Source organism: Bidens hawaiensis, unplaced genomic scaffold, assembly GCF_021521415.1.
Source record: "Bidens hawaiensis isolate Kalapana, Puna unplaced genomic scaffold, B.hawaiensis_p1.1 tig00020041_1, whole genome shotgun sequence".
NCBI classification, from domain to species: domain Eukaryota; kingdom Viridiplantae; phylum Streptophyta; class Magnoliopsida; order Asterales; family Asteraceae; genus Bidens; species Bidens hawaiensis.
In genome coordinates, this window is record NW_027493051.1 from 155670 (window position 1) to 174264 (window position 18595).

An 18595-nucleotide genomic window follows, 5' to 3' on the forward strand; every position below is an offset into this window, starting at 1 on the left:
TTCTCAACCCGGGGTGGTAGGTGTTGGAGTTCATGTTGTAATTCCTACCACCTCCCCCTTGAAGTGCATTTACCTCTTCTACCGGTGCTTGACCAACCACACACACCTCCGCCGCATGGCCCAACTCATTACAATTTGTACAAACATTGATTACCTGATTGGTGGTTTGTACATTTTCTTCTTCCACCGCTTGCACGTGCGATCTACCAATTGCCGGGCTTGCCCTTCTTCCGGTTTGAGCTTTTTTCTTCGATGTAACCGCCATTTGTTCCAAATATGCCCAATCATCTTGTTCATAGTTTGTACCAAATGACCCGTTTGTAATCGACATTAAGTTTTGCTCATCTTCCGTGTTCAACCCCTCATGAAATGCATTCAATAACTCCCAAAGAGCAATACCATGATGCGGACAATTCTTGATCATCATATTAAACCGTTCAAACGCATCGTGAAACATTTCGCCCGATTGTTGTTGGAAAGATCTCAAACTCCTTCTCGCATCATTAGTCTTTTGGGCCGTGTAAAATTCTTCTAAAAATTTTTGTTGCATTTCGGCCCAAGTATAAATAGATGCGGAAGGCAAAGTGTAAAACCATCTCTTTGCTTTATCTTCCAAAGAAAATTGAAAAAGAACCAACTTTACCTCATCCGCCGAAAAACCTTGACCCTCAATTGTGTTGCACATGGAGTCATATGCCTCCAAATGAAAGTATGGTTCTTCCATTGCTAGCCCCTTATACTTAGGTAGACTTTGGAGTGCATTGGTTCGCACTTCAAATGTCCTCCCTTGTTGATTGTGCGGGATAAATACCGGAGACGGATTATTAGTAATAATTGGTCGGAAATGGGCTTCAACCCCCCTTACCATCTCTCTTGCATGCCTTCTTGGTACACCCATCGGTACTCTCGGTTGACCCATTTGCCTATAAACGGGCCTTGGCTGCGCATATTGTTGTTGAAACTGTTGTTGGGGCATTTGTGGTTGGAATTGTTGATCTTGAGGTTGCCCTTGCAGTTGTTGAATAACCGGTGGCGGTTGAACTTGATTAACGACAACCGGTGGTTGTTGTTGAACTTGTTGTTGAACCGATGGTTGAGCTTGTTGTTGAACAACCGCCGATGGTTGTTGCTGTCGATTAACCTCTTGAATAACCGGTGGTTGTTGCCATTGACCATAACCGAAAGTTCCCGGATTTACCATCTTTCCTCCATCACCTCCCATGTAGTTACCTTCATCTTCATACCCATCAAATTCACTGTCAAACCCATATCCGAATCCGTCACCTTGTGTTCTTGAATGTGGCATAAACGGTTGGGGTTGGTATTGGTAGTTTGATTGTGATTGTTGAAATGGTGGTGGTTGATATCGTTGAGATGATGATGACGTACCAAATTGAGGAAAAAGGTTGGTGATAGGTGGCAATGTAGATGATGTTGCATAGGTGGCTTGGGCGGGTATATGTTCGGTTATGATTGGTGGTTGATCACTTGATGTAGTAGTAGTGATTGGTGGAGGTGGATTTGGTGGAGGTGTAGTCGGGGCTGGTTGACCCGAAGTGGGAACTGGTGAATCCATATTGTTTGATGCTGTTGGAGAAACAAGAAGCTTATTCTCCCTAAGTAAGACTCGGTTTCTTCGGAGTGTTCTGTCAATCTCGGGATCGATTACTAGTGGTGATGACCTGTTAGAGCCTCTAGTATGCATACACCTGTAGGTACCTGCACACTAACACAACCAGCGTAAACCCGAAAATAACAAACAAAAACTACTAAAACTAACACACGTTGCGCACTACACCCCGGCAACGGCGCCAAAATTTGACGTGAGGTCGAAGACTCACTCAAAAATAAACCGAATACAACTAATTAGATAGCGGTAAGCGGGTATCGAACACAGGGAGTTTTGTGGAATATGCGTTACTTAGTAGTTTGATAATTAATCTAAATTAAACTAAATGCAAATATTAAAATCAAGTATTTTGGTTGTTTGGTTTTGATTAATAAAAAGAACTTAAGCAATTAAACAATTTTTTAAACAATAAGAGAAACAATGCTCTCTCCCAATTTCAGGTTTCCAATGTAGATCAAGTTAACGTTTATTTATGGAACAAACTACACGAATATAGTTTTGTGAAAATTCAATTGATTGTGATAAACGAGGACTAAGTACTTGGATTACACAAACGCAAGGTTGTCACTCAAAAATCAGTTTAGTATTATCAACCCTAATTCTCTTCTACTAAATCTCGATTGCCTATGGCACCAAGAACGGATAGTCAAGAACACGAAATCAAACAATACTAACAATTACAATACAAACTCACAATCACCAAACAATATATTCATAAGATCAAAAGAATATCCCACAACTAACATAAACGATTCACAAGTATCTAATTGAAAACCTTACTTTGGAAGAGAACATAAAGATGACTAGCCACACATTGTCTGAATCATCACCATATCGATTAGGTTAATCAAGCAAATCATAAACCCAAACAATTGATTAGAATCACCAAAATATCGTTCTTGGTCTCTCCCAATCGCCCCTAGGTAGTTCTTGATGAAAAGATAATGAAAAGTCTAGCCAAAAACGAGTAATAAACAATAATAAAACAGCAGTTACGACTGCGCACCGTGGCCCACGGTTCAAACCGTGGGTCACGGTTTTCTTCTGGAAATGCTGGACCGTGGCCCACGGTTGAACCGTGGGTCACGGTGGTGATCTGAAAATTTTGGACCCTGGCCCACGGTTGAACCGTGGGTCACGGTTGAGGCTACGGTGTCAGTCAGAGGCCACGGTACGGTGGCTTCTGTTTCAATTTTTTATTTGTACCGTGGCCCACGGTTGGACCTGGGTCACGGTGGTCTTCAGCCAAAACTCTTTGTTTTCTTCATTTTTTAATCTCTCACACATTCTCGGTCCATTCGGTTGACTCGGTATCCACCATAATAGCCCCGGAACCATCTTTGAACCTACAATTCACCAACAAAACCGTAGTTATCTAATTCCACAAAATAAACTTATTCAAAACATAATTCTTACGGCTTTTATATCATTTAAGGGTTGTCCCATGGACCACCCGTCAATTACCGCCAGGGCGGTTATCAGCAGCAGCAAGGTTTGTATGATCAAAATCGGGGGTATAACAGAGACTGTAACCGGGGTGGAAATTCATCGGGAAATCAGGACCAGCAGAGGGGGTCCTCGGGAAATGCAGATGAGTCGGTGCACTCAAAGTTGGATGCATTGATGAAGTTTATGACAGATCATAAGGCTGAAACGAAGAAACTGCTTGAGTTACATGATAAGTCAGCAGGGGCAATGTCAAAGCAAATTGGTCAGCTCGCAGCAGATATGGCAAAGTTGCAAAAGAGTGCAGGTCAACTCCCGAGTGATACTACAGTCAACCCGAACCATTACTGCTCAAGCTCCAAGAAGGGAAACAATGTGCACATCAATGCTGTAAGTATTTTACCTCATTTTGAAATTTCTAGTGTTGAAGTGGGATTCACCACCATAATTTGTTGAGGGGGTGGTGGAAGATGTTAGTGGTGAGAGTGATTGTGTCGGTCAAAATGAATCAATTTTCCAAAATGAATCAGAATGAAAAACATATGAAATGTCTTTTTGTAAAAATTGAACATGTGAAAAATGTTTAAATGATAAATTGACCAACATGAAAGATGAAGGGGTGGAGAATAATACCACCTCAATTAAACTCCAAGACCCGAGAGTGCCGCTTTTATCTATTCAAATTTGGGAATTTAAAACTGATCGTGCACTTTTAGATCTTGGAGCATGTGTTAGTATCATGCCCGATTGTTTATATGATCAGTATGAATTTGGCCCATTAGAAATGGTAAACACCACCGTGGTGTTGGCGGACCAAACTCATACACTTCCCCGGGGTATGGTGACTAATGTAATGGTTCAGGTGGAGGAATTTTTCTACCCAGTTGACTTTCTTGTACTAGACTATGCTAAACGTGTCAATCATACACAACCGCAAGTCATATTGGTTAGGCCATTCCTTGCCATAGCTGCGGTAATTGATTGTGCTAAGGGGATTTTGGGAATTAAGTGTGGAGACCGTGATAAACGGTTATTATTGTTTGAAAATGCTATTAACCCTTTTGTTGACAAGTGTGTGTCCTTGGACAAGGATCGTAGAAAAGAGGAATGTTTTGTGATTGATAGGATAGATAAGAAGGGAATTGAGAAACTACAGAGTGAGAAGGTGGAAGAGAAAGGTAACCGACCAAGGAAAAAGATAGTGAGACAGCCACCCAAATAAAATGATCGAGAATGGAGATTGAGGATGTTCGGGACAGATTCTGGCCTATCGAAAGACTGGCAACAAATGATTGAAGAAAAGCGTGCTTATAAAGGTTGCACGGGAGCGGGCCAAACGGCCACCTTTAATGGCATACAAGTTTCAAAAGGGTGGTAATTGTACATTTTGTATATTTTTAGTTTCCATTTTGTTTTAGTTTTTATATTACTAATCGTATTTAAAGCGTACCGTCATAGCAAAAGCTAAGTGTGGGGATACCGCACCATCAGAAAACGAAGTTTCAGTTAAGCGACCCAGAGTGCTTTCATGTTCAGTTTGTTGTGGTTAATCCAGGTACGTGTATATTATGTTGTAACCGAACTTTGTGGGTGTGGTTCACTATAAACCCTCACGAGACCCCACTCGTCCTCCCGGGCTACCGGGGGGTTTACAGGGCTTTTTTCATACGCTAAATGCAATCGTGATTCCTACGAAAATGAGTTAGGTCTTTTAACGTTTTTAACTAATTTAACAGAATTTATTATGAAACGAATTAATTTGGTTCGGTAATTGTTTTAATAAAATTAACAATTATTCATTTTCGAAACTCTTAAAAGACCTATGTCTTACACTTATGAGAAGCTTGCTTCTTCACATCTAGCGTGAGTGTGGGTATTGGGGGGTTGGGGCCTCATTATTACACATATGATGTGAGGTTAATGTGAGGGGCGGGGGGTTGGGTCCCTTAGAAAACATTTCATGGACTTATTTTTCGTTTGTTTAACCCCGACATTATGTTAGAAGACGATCCGACTTACAAGGTTTATTTGTATCCGTAATCGTATTTGCTTTTGTTTTGTATTTTTATTTATCTCATTATTAAGCATCACGTTATTATGCTTAAAAAAATTGAGAAAAAGACAAAAAGATGTTTATTTATATTCAGTTATGTATTCTGTAGTTCGTTCGTTGAAGTTCGTTTATGTCAAAAAAAAATGTGAAATCAGTATGTTAATAGTTTTCTTATTTAGATGTATATAGTCAGTCAGTTAGTTGTACAGTTGTTTCGTTTATTTAGATGTTTTGTAATAAGCCGGGTCGGATCGTTTGAGCTACTTAAATATTTCCCTTCCATACCCTTACACCTGGCCCCGTTACAACCCTTTTAAAGAACTCTTGATTTGCATTTGTGCCAAAGCAGCTTGATGGATTAATATATACGTATGAGTGATATTGAGAGCTGAGTGATACTGGCACATCTTTTGCTAGTCCGTATATTAAACCGAGAGGAGAGATGTTATATTACGAGTGGTATGAGCATGTGTGCCTTAACCGGAAACAAAATACACCTGTCTGGGTGGCTCTATTGTTTTTATTATAGCATTTAACCGTATTTGTGAGATGTCAATCTAAAAACAGTGTCAGTCTGGGAAACTGGGTAAGACTTTAAACCTTACAAGTATTAATTGCGATAATCTACATACCTATGATGGAGGTTGATGTTTGCTTTAGAGTTTTGCTTGAGGGCAAGCAAAAGATAAGTGTGGGATGTGATGGTCGGGTATTGTGTATATATATTAGTGTATTAATTATGTAGTTTTATTGAGTATACTGTTAGAAATTTGGTACTTCACACGTGCTTTTGTATTTCAGGTCATTGATCATTAAAGATGCTAAATGAGAGACTTGTACCAGCGTGGAATGATATCTCGGGAAGACCGAAGCATGATTTGAGGTTTTGGGAAATGTTACAAGGATCCGGGAAGAGTATGGATGAGAAATCATAAGCGGATGCTAAAACTGAACAAGATAGGCTGACAAAACGCGACCAAGAAGTAAACCGGGCATATCCTGGGCTAGAAAATGAGTTACGGGAGCCATAATATATGAATTTTGGGTTTCTCGAAGAGAGGAATCTGAATATGAGGTTTTCTTAGGTCGCGGTATGCAATGAGATGGTGATATAGCCATCGCATACCGCGACGGGTGTGCAGACGGGAAATTATGTTTATTATCATCTTTTTCATCATTGAAAACCCTAACTCCGTTTTTGAAGAATAGAGGCGATTTCCAGCAGTTCCAATAAGCGATTCCACCATCCTAGTTCATGTCAAGACCATATCTATGATCCATATCATCTATATTGACGATTTGACGATGTCACGGCTCGGCTAATCTCCTAGAATCACACCCGGGATGTATAGTTTGTAACCTTTTACAGTTTTTCTCATGTGATTAAGAATACTTATGTTTTGTTATTGAAAGATTGATATATGATTATTGATGTTTAGTATTTCTGTGTGTTCGGTCGGTTTAGGTTTACGTTGGTCTGAACGATCTGTTACTAGTTGCTAGATAATTAGTCATATAACTGTTTGGTTAGATTGAATACGATAAAATGTACAATTACCCTTAACTGAGTCACACTGGCAAGGACCGTTAGATAACCAGTGCCGTGTGTAAAGTGATTGTTGATGTCTAAGGTTTTGTCTGATTGATCAGTTTTCAGTTAATCGTTAATAATAAATCTGTTAGGATGCATGAGATACTGTTTGGTTGCGTACTTGAATTCCCGGGTGTGATTTGCTTTGTTAATTGTTTGAAATCCGTTTACTTGTTCATTGCTTAGTTCTCTATATTTCCTAAAAATTGCTTGTGTGATCAGCAGTAAAAACCAGTCACTTCATAATATTAAATATGTTACACGAATTGCATTGACCACATACTCCTTGTGATACGATACCCTACTTGCTCTAACTATTTAGAATAATTAGGTTTTTGATTGACTCAAACGACGGTCATCAACCATATAATGCTTTATCGAGCTTGTACACATGATCTGGAAAATCTGGATCAGGAAAGCCTGGAGGTTGCTCGACATATACCACTTCGTCGACATTGCCATTCAGAAAAGCACTCTTAAAGTCTAGCTGAAACACCTTCATCTCTTTGTGAGCCGTGAAGGCCAAAAAAAGTTGAATTGCCTCCAGTCTTGCCACAGGAGCAAACACCTCATTATAGTTGATCCCTTCTTGTTGATTAAATCCCTTGACTACCAATCTTGCCTTGTTCCGGAAGATTACCCCTTTCTCATCTCATTTGCATTTGAATACCCGCTTAGTACCGATAGCATGCACATCTCGTAGCTTCTCAACCAACTGCTATACCTCCATTTTGTTAAACTGAGCCAATTCTTCCTGCATGGCTTCGATCCAAGAGCTATCCTTCAACGCCGTCTGATAGTTTTTTGGTTCTATTTGGCTGATAAAGTAGGAATATAAGCATTCATTCAAAATACCAGTGTCTTTAATGCTCACATACACACATGTATTTTCTTCCAAACTACTTCTTGTTCGCACTCCATCGGAAGGATTACCAATCACATTCTCCAAGGATGATTCTTATGGATTCTTTTGGTTTGGACAGGAGCAACTTCCAAGTCTTCACCCAGATTAGGAGTAAGTTCATCTGAATTATGTTGAGTGTGAAACGGATTTATGATGTCATCATCATTTGAGACAGCAGGTGTTTCTACAACACTAGACACGTCAGATTGTTTATCTTCAAACTTTGGACGATGCATGATGGCCTCTTCTTCATCAATTAGCATCTGAGTGGCTATCTTTTTTTCTATATCTGCAAATTCAATAGATAGTAAATTAAAAGACTTAAACAATTTATCATAATCAAAAGCCTCCTTCGGTCCCATGCTAGGCTTTGGTGACTTGTAACTGGTAATGTCAGTGTTACAGACCACCTCAACCTTATTGTTCGATAAATTAAAGACTCATATGTTGGGAGACCCAACCACGTAGCCAACAAGAATACATTTGTCGGCTTTCTCACCAAAATTTGAATTAGTCTTTAAGATTGAACATGGGGACCCAAAAGGTTTGAGACCTTTCAGATTAGGCTTTCGACCATGCATTAATTCATAACACGTTTTGTTTAATCTTTTAACAGTCAAAACAAGATTAAGGATATAGCAGGTTGTGGCGACAACCTCAGCCCAGAATACCACGAGAAGTTTAGCATCTGCTAGCATAGTCCTGGCGCCCTCGATTAGTGTTCTATTCATCCTTTCAGCCACTTCGTTCTGTTGCGGAGTATATGGTGCGCTAAACTGATGCTCTATCCATTTCTACAGACAAAACATCTCCATTTGATAGTTCTTGAACTCTATCATGTTATTGCTTCTGATGAACTTGACCTTTCCTCCAACAATATTTTCCACTTTGGTAATCAGATTAATTACTAGCTGCACTATTTCATCCTTAACTTTCAGAAAATACACCCACGAGTATCGTGAGTAGTCATCAGTCACAACTAAGCAATAAGACATTCCACCCAAAATTTTGACATTTATGGGACCAAAGAGATCCATGTGAAGCAAATCTAGAGGCGTGACAATTGAGTTAATCAGCTTGGAGTGATGTGGTTTCTTGTGCTGCTCTCCTTTCTTTCATGACAGACATTGATCTTCAAAGTTGAAATCTTCAATGGGACCCCTAGCACCAAACCATTTTTGACTAAGTAATTCATTTTACGTAGATGGATATGTCCCATTCTCCGGTGCCACAATTCCGACTCATACTCTGTTGCTTTAGACAAGAGGCATGATTCTTCTATCGCCATCTTGGTGGATCTCATGTCCATCATATATGTATTCTTCTCTCTTGGAGCCTTCATGACAGCCCAATTTTCAGGGATCTTGAAACCTGGATAAAGCACGAGTGCTCCGTCCTTTGTAAAGAGCACGGTGTATTCTTTATCACAGATCTGAGAGACACTCAGAAGATTGTGTTTAAATTCTTCCACAAAATTAACTCTTTCCAACTTGATCCTTCCGTTAGTAACGGTACCGATGCCTGAAATTTTTCCTCCACTTTCCCCTGCAAAACTAACTCTTCCTCCTTGTACAGCTTTCCAATCATGTAACAATTTCTTGTTACACGTCATGTTCATGGAACAACCACTGTTGACAAACCACATGTTGTTCATAGTCCTATCCGACTGTTCCTGCACAGTTAAGAAATGAATTAAAAGTGGGGGACCCAAGTCCTCCTGTTCATGGGTTGTTCAAACCCGTTTACCGGCATCCAACTCGTTGATTGCCAAAAATTTCTTTTAGGAAAGTTGCCATTTGATCTGACAGGACAATTTCTAAAGAAACTATTATGAGACCAGCCAAACATCCTTGGGTTTCTAGCATTAAAAGTTTCGGATGACTCAAACTTACGCATTCTATGATTTACCGAGAGAAAACGAGGTTGACTTATTTGGAATCTCGGATTTGCCCAGTGTTTACTGTTAGTAGATTTGACATTTTTATCAACACTAGTTTTAGGTTTCGTTTTATTCCCAGTTTTGGTTGGCCTCATACCCTTATATTTCTTTCTTTTCATGGGACAAGTACTGACAACATGTCCTTTGTTATGACATCTAAAGCAACTTTTGTACGGATTATTTGTGCTCATCTAAGCATTATTTTCAAAAGTAGTCGCAGATAATGAAGTTGGCTTACTTATGTTTTGTTTCACATAGGGGGGAACAAATGGATTTAAAGAAGATTTCTATTCACTAAAAGTATCATTCTCCCACCTTTTTAGTAACACAACTTCATCATCCACCTTACTAGAGTCGACAGACTTCCTAGAATTTGAATCTTGATTTGTGACTAGAGAATTTTCTTGAATCGATTCGTTAATATCCTTATCAACCTTCTCATGATTGGCCTTTTAACGTTGGTATTGCTTGCTTGGACCTTAACGGGTACATTGTTGAATTTTATGTTATCCGCTACAGTCTGATCAGCTTCAACACACACAGATGGCTGATTACAAGGACTATAAGTATAATTATTATTAAAAGGTGGTGGAAATTCTGTGAATCCAATTCCCCCTTTATTGATAGGAGAACGTTGAACACTTAGTACATGATTAAGCATCATGGAGTAGTTCCTAAACTGTTCAAGTTTTCTATTTAGTACCACCACTTTTACTTGATAATCAGCTATCTGTTTATTCTTTTCGGCTATAAGTTTGGTCTTTTCTTCCACTACTTCATCACTTAGATCAATGACTTGTATTTTCTCAGCTATAGTGGCCTTAAGGCATCTTATGTCTTTTGCACCAGCTTTTATTTTTACCGAATAAATATTTTCCTTTTGTTTAGAATAGTGATGTTCCTCTTTTAACGTTTTTAATTCCTTTTCCAAACTTACATACTGATTAGTTAAAGCATTCAATTGTTCAGACATTTTCTCACATTTTTCACACTAAGGTTCAGAACATACCTCTGAGAGCTAATCATTCACTTCTGCCATGTACGCTTGATCCTCTACTGGTTTTTTCACCTCTTCCAGTCACGATATTCACCAGATTAGCTTGTTCAATTACCTCCTCCACTTGGATGTTCCAATTATATCCACCATCTTGTTGAGACACCATGGCTCTTGTCTCAGCACCATTTCCATTCCCATTCTGATGAGTTGGCCTATTCTGACTCCTTTCAACTCTTTCATTAGTACACTCTCTTGCAAAGTGTCCATTTTGTTGACAGTTGTAACAACGAACTTTGGACTTGTCAAATCCCGGTCTCTCTCCCACGAAATTTCTTCCTGTTTTCTTTATAAACCTTTTCACCATTCTTACTATCATAGCCATTTTCCACTACAGATCCATCTCTTCCATGTCATCAGCATCTATCTGATCACAATCCTCATCCAAGGTTGCAGGGTCAAATATCATTCCTTTGATGTAGTACTCATAAGAAGCAATGAAAGAGGCATAAAGTGCAAATTTTTGTTCAGCAGATTTTACACTCATTAGAATCTTTGAGTAATTCACACTTGAAGAACTTGCTGAAGAGTTACCAACTGAAGATTGAGGTTTTGAGGAAGTACTTCCACCAGCAACAAAGCATATATCACCATCCATGTTCATCACCACATGACCATCTTGAGTAGAGTTTGGTTCGCCGCTTGAGTAATAAGCGGTTGATTCCGTTTTAGAGCTTGAGTTTGAAGAGCCTTTTGCACCAAACATTCCCCAATCCTGAACCTGATCAGTAGGCGTCTCTTTCCTTATCATATTAAGCTCATAGTAATGTGATTTGTTGACCACCTTTTCCAAATCAAAGCTTTCGAACTCTTATCTCATGGCATTAAAACTGTATACATATCCCATTTTGGTGGAAGTGCATCCAGAAGTTTTTCTACAATCTCACTCTCAGTATACTCTATGGAGTACTTATTCAACTCGGTCATCAAATGATAGTATCTTGTGATGATGTCATCAAGTGATTAGTTTTTAAAGTACTTGAACACCGAGAATTGAGTTTTCAACAATTTTGTCTTTGAGTTTCGAATTCCGACATTTCCTTCATAACGGTTTTCTAACGCTTCCCACAATTATCTAGCAGACTTGTCCTTCCTGAACGTATGTAGAATCTCTTGAGGTAGTGCCATGGTTATTGCTGCTAATGCTTTACTTTATGCTTCATACATTTTCTTCTCATCATCCTCCATCTTATTATACTTCTTCAATTGCTCACGACCTTCAAACTCAGTTGTTGGAGGAATATAGCCATCCTGAATACATACCCACATCTTTGCATCTTGGTATTTCACATACTGCTCAAACCTGTCTTTCTAAGCAACAAAATCAGTGCCTTTCAGTAACTTTGGAGCTTTAGTCGTTGACCCAGCTTCAACCTCCATCTTTACCAGTTCAGTGATGTTTATTGAAGTCATAATTAACCGAAATGAGAGCTGAAACTATACCCACTTAGTTCTGTGAACAGTTGATGGCGAAGTTAAATTAACTTCGCCAACACAACAACTTCGCTTTGGGCGAACTTATATTGTATTAACTAAGTTCGCTGTGTTTTAACTTCTCCAAACAACTTCGCCAATACACAACTTCGCTAGTACACAACTTCGCCACTTATATGTTCGCCAAAACCCTAACGACGGGTGATGGAAACTTCGTTGGATATTGGTTCTGATGTTTAAGCACTGTTTTTCTGAATTTCGGATGGTTTAAAGGTAGTAGGGAGTGTGACGAGGGTAATATGGTGAAGGAAAGGACTGAACGAACGGTGTTTTACGTGAAACGATTTTGCGAAAAGTCTAGTGGAGAAATTTTAACACTCGTGTGATAATCCCGAACCACACAATCACGAGCAAACGCTCTGATACCAAATGTAGGTTCCCAGCCGGATCTACACAGGAGTATCTTGTACACAGAGGGTGTGGAATCCCCTAAGTATACGATACGAGTGTATATATGAGATAACATAATGAACACGTAATAAACACGAACACGTAAAACAAAGGTTTAATTGTTATTAGCTTCGAGAGCTCTTAACCGATAAACCAACCGTCCATAAACAAATGACTCCAAAAACTTACAAAATAAGCAGCCGAAGTTAGGTTTTATAGAATTCGACAACTTCGCCACATATGCTTGGCGAAGTTGTCCCTAACTTCGTTGCTGACCAACTTCGCGTATAACAATAACATTGGCGAACAAGTTCACCAAAACAAAATGAACAATATACTGATTACAGACACGATAAACTAAGGACTAATGAACTACTGGCACATTGCACCAACAGTAGTCACTGCTCGCGGTTCAGAGAGTACGATAGCCTTGGAAGCTTCCTTTATAACGATCTAGGAAAGAGATGAGAATATTGATATCCTCCAAAGAAAACTTGGGCACAGACCTGCTGGCTGACTTACTGGTTGACTTCTGAGCACCTACAGAACATATGAAAAAAGATAACTCTCAATCTATTACTTTTATTTATTATTAAAAAATACTAAATGGCTTACTTGACATCTCGCTCGATTCTGATTCTTGGGTAGATTCTTGGGAAATATCTTGAACTTTAGCCTTGAAAGTCCTATCAGCAGGAACCATAGCCAAGAACGTACCTACTCTTTTCTTGTCACCCGGAAGATCAGAGAGAATAGAAAAGTTGTACACTATAAAAAGAAAAGATACAGATCAGAATAAGGATAAGTTAAAATCAAGAACTTATCATAGGAACCAGGATACTACCCTTCCTGATCCACTAAGAATCCCCACTAGAGATCAAGTCTCTCCTCACGAAAAAAACGGGCTCTTCCAAAAAGAACTATTCTGGGTGGTTTTGTATATAGGAACTGGTTGACGAGGCTGGGATTTTAAAACAAAGTGGCTGGAACCATGGGTTACTAAAGAATACAGAAACGAAAGCTCCGAGAGACCAAACTCAAGACCTTCCCTCGTAATGATCACCTCCAAAGTAAATAACGTTCTCCGTAGCATCGACATAGCTTGAATATAGCTCATACCGGTCAAGGTAAAGAAGCTTTGAGTGAAGTCCGGGAAAGGATATGAATATCCGAGAAGAAAAGGGAAAGCAGGAAAACAAAACCACGTCTGAGAGCAACAATCGCTTCTCTTTGAAGAATCGAATGGACGAAAATGGTGTTGGTCGGAAAAAGAGGGATTAAAGCATCTATTTCCGGATCTGTGAACTTACAAATCTCAAAAGATGGGTTACTGAGCAGGTTTTGAGACTGTAGATTATTAGACTCCGGTTTCTCAGGAGGACGAGCATGCTTCTTCGGCATGATAAAATATTAAAATAAAGAAGCCGAGAAGAAGGATACCTGGTTTTCGCTCCACTGGTTTTTGGAGAATGAATAATAATAACGGTAGATATATAGCCAGAAGGGGAGTTCTCGATAAAACCCTATGTCATAGCTATATGATGATTACTATTTTTGGCATGTAAAATCTCGCCTATTTTTTAGAGATTTGAATTTAAAGGCAAAATGACATTTGCGATCTTATCACAACCGCCATTTTGGGGGCAATTGTTGGGGCTCTGAAATTTAATGTTGTGGATATATTATCCTGGCATATATTCTGGATCAGTTATCCTTAGCATGTGTTCTAGATCTTGTCAGTATCAGGGACCCTCTATACTTATTATTGATTACTAATGATTATCTTTATTTTATTAATATTAATGCATGTAAAATGGCTTATGACCGAGTCCAACCTATTATTTCGCCATCAAAGTCATTAAAAAAACGTGGTCAAGCATGAAACGACTATATGGAGTAACATTCTTGATTAGGAGCGAGTAAATAGGAATTTTAGTTCTTAGTTTGTATCTTATCTATATAAAGATGCTATGGCAGTAATATAAGATATATGAAATACACACACCTGTAACACACACACATAGATTTCTCTCTTGTAATCATCGCCTTAGCTCTCGCTTTGTACTACACTTCTTTGTTCACTAATAATATTGGTGATGGACGATTGTCATCACCCGGGGTTTTTACGCCGGCGATTTCGTATTGATCAAGGGCTTTTCCTCGTAACAAAATCATTGTGTTCATTTCATATTTACTCGTATAATCACCATTGTCATTCAATCACCTTACCTCACAAAACTAATTTGGTTACATTATCCTTGAAACCGATTTTTGACCAAAAAATAAGTAATAAATAAACAAAAAGGATTGTAGGTCCACATGTTTTATAAAAGAAAATAATATATCAAGGTTAAAGCTATGCAAAACAGACTAAAGGTCTGAAGCTAGATTGTTGATCTAATATTTACAAAAGGCTATTCTCGTACTATAGGTATGTGGTAACTCTTAAGCATAAATCAGTGAACTACACTGATCGTAACAAAGGTGAATTCGTCTATTTTTTTACATGCGTGAATACGCTCAAATCTAAAAACTCTTTAATTGAGTTATTTATCAAAAAACCAAAGTTTAAATGGGATAATTTATCCCTAAATTTTAGTATCTGATGTCAATTGGGCTAGTTATACTTGTGTTTGGAACCTTGAATATGTGGTAGAGGGTAGGAACACCCTTCCATTCGTGGTACAAGTTCTCGTCTCATTGAGCCAGTCTATAAGGCTGTGAAGGTTTGACTAATGTGATATAATTGGTACTCCGGTCTAGACGGCCGCTTATTGTTTCGAGTATGAACTAAAGATTTGCATAAATGATTTAACTTGGTTCTCCTATGACAAGATGAGCCTGGTCATAAGATACCCAAGGGGATAACTAGGTTCATATGCAAAATATTTTCGTTTCAACGTGTTCACCAGCATATAACTGACGTATTTTTTTCCAACATTATAGGAAATCAAATTAGCACAACTAGCAAGGAATTATAGACACTTATGGAGTTAGATGCTCGTAATATGGAAATGACTCAGACATAGTTAATGGAAGAAGATTCAGATTCGTAGCTATACTAGTCAACCTCTATCCGACAAAGGAAAGGGATATATGGGAACATCTTTACTCCCAATCCCTATATCCAGTTATGAGGATTCATACCAAAAAAAATAGTGGAAGAAGATTCGAATTCATTCGAAACTAAGACGCCACCAGTTCCGATAAGCACAAAGCAGAATATGCATGGAATAGGATCAAGTAAACCCAAGAAACCAATTATGTCTAAAGGAAAAGAAGTAATGGCATATCCAGAAAGATATCCACAAGGAAAGGAATATTTTTAGGCAATTCAAGAACCTTACCTTGCTCACACACCAGGGGAACATCAGAACATGAACTATAATTCCTTAGAAGGAATGTACAATATTGAAGATAATTCAGCTCATAATGAGATAAATGTTACTAAAATAGCCGAAGCGATGCTCAAGAAATAAATGGACATTGAAGAAAAGAAAAAAAAAAGGAGTCAGGAAAAAAGGACAACAATAAGATCTGGAAATTGATTATTTGCTGGAAAAATATACAATAAAATCTAAATAATTGTAATTAGTATAGTTATTGTAATTTTGTACACACACTTATAACTGCATAATAAATAAAAAATATGTTTTGTTTTCCTCGAATATTAAAACTTATCTTTAAAACATATTGTAGTATGTCAAGAGAAGGAAGCACAAACTCTCGGAGAAACTCTTTCAACAAAACTGGAAGTGAGGAAAATTCTAATAAAAATGATAAAGAATCTCCTAACCAATATAGAAACGAAGTTCGGGAACTGTTTAAGGAAGGTCAAATAAAATCCGATCATAGATATACTCGAGAATAACCCTTCAAGTTCGACAAGGTCAAATAAAAGAACTTGAAGTAAGTCCATATCTCCAAGAAGGAAAGAAATTCACAACTACTCTACAACTGATAGTAATTTAGAAGATAAGACTTGCAAGAGATTAAAACATTCATAAAGGGTGCAGTTTTAGAGGTTTTGAAGTCTATAATCCCAAAGAATTTCATGGAAATAAGAATACTGTAACCACACTGAGATGGTTAGAAGAACAACAGTCAGTGATTATCATCAGCAAGTGCATCAGTAAAGAAGTTGCTCAATATTCTTCATAAATGTTCAAAGATAAAGCTCTTGAGTGGTGGAACACCCTGATTCAAACCGAAGGTAGAGAAGTATTGTATAATTTGAATTGGGAAACATTCAAAAATATTGTTCTATAGAAATTTTGTTCATATCATGAGAAGGAACAAATTCAAATTCAGCCATGGGGTCAAAAGGTTGTTGGTACCACCCTTAAGGAGTATGATATTAAATTCCTTAAATATTGCTAATTAACTCCGCACCTACATGATTTAGAATAAAACAAAGTTATTCAATATATCTATGCATTACTAGAAGAAATAAGAGATATAGAAAGATCCCATATGCCACAAACAACTTCCTCGGTAATGGAATTGGCCGGATATTTGATCAATAATACGATAAGAAACTAGAGGAGAAAAAAGAAAGAAAAAGCAAAAGAAAATGTAAAGAAAATGGAGAAATCAAGAAGATTAAGGAAGATTTTTCTAAACTCACAAGACCAATTTGTCATAAATGTAACAAAAGACATCATGGAAAATGTCGAAAACAAATGAAAAATAATTCATTAGTCACATGTACATTCTGGAAGAGAAGAGGTCATTCTGAAGATGACTGTAGAAGAATTTAGTTGCATGCTTCAAATGTGGAGAAATGGGACATTTTAAAACAGAGTTTCCATGAAATAGGATAAGCAACACAAGTGGAAGTGTATATGGAAAGGAGAATGCTTTAATATTCATGACAAACATACAAGAAGTGTTAGATAATCAAAGCATACCAAAAGTATGCCAAATAAATATCGCATGCTCGACGACATTAGATAAAGCTACTAGTTTAGCTAACTTTTGTAAATTCATTTTATAATGAGAAGTCTTGTAAAAGGGTATTTAAATTCCTAATATATATATAGAAATTTTAGCATACAGATCGTGTTTTTACACAAGAATGCTTATATTCATGTGAAAGAGACAATTAAAAATCAAAATTTTGAAAAATATTTAATACAATAGATTGTACGTAACGTTTAATATAATCAACCATCTTTAGAAAGATGAATATAAAGAAATGGACGAATTAAACTGTATGTCTTCTTCAAAGAAAATCTGCTACGTGAACTTTGAAAGTTCAAAGGAGTAACCGATAAAAGTAGAAATCCGTCGAAGTCTATCAAAATTGTGGACCAGAGAATATCGTGACTAGAATATGAGTATATCAAAAATTAGTGAGGATGAATAAATTGAAAAGATTCGACAGACTAAATCCAAGGTGCAAACTAGTTAACACCAGTAAATGCTTAGAATACAAAAAGAAAATGTACTGTATATAGTTAAATACAACTGGCCGCTGTGCTTAGCAATTTACAATTACTTATGATGTTCTGAATCATCGACTGACTACGTCATCCAAAGATGTAGAGTTAAGAAAGAGATATTACCAACTAAAAGCAGATATGATAGCCGAAGATTTCATCACCATGACTGCATGATTAGAAAAATGCTATTTTGAATATAAATTAATCAAATCGGTTCATTTTACTACAAAGCGAAGAAGCAATTTCTATGAATGGATTGACGAAAATATACAAGAATAACATCATGTCATTTCATAGCATGCCATTATCTATCATATCAAGACAGTAGATTTACATAATGCTTTAGGTAAGCAATTAAATCATAACATTGCTTATCATCCACAAACATAAGGGCATAGCAACAGGATAATTCAAACTCTAGAAGATATACAAGCATATGGAATAGATTTAGTAGACAGTTGAGATGCCTATCACATAAAAATTCAGATCACTATTTATTGGGAATAAGAGTAAAAAGGCTAGAATAAGTAGCCCGAAGCAAGAGATAACATAATATCTGGACCCGAGATAGTCCAAGTGACAATAAATAAAGTGTTGCAGATTCGTGAAAGACTTAAACGAAAAGAGATCGCCAACATAATTACGTTGAC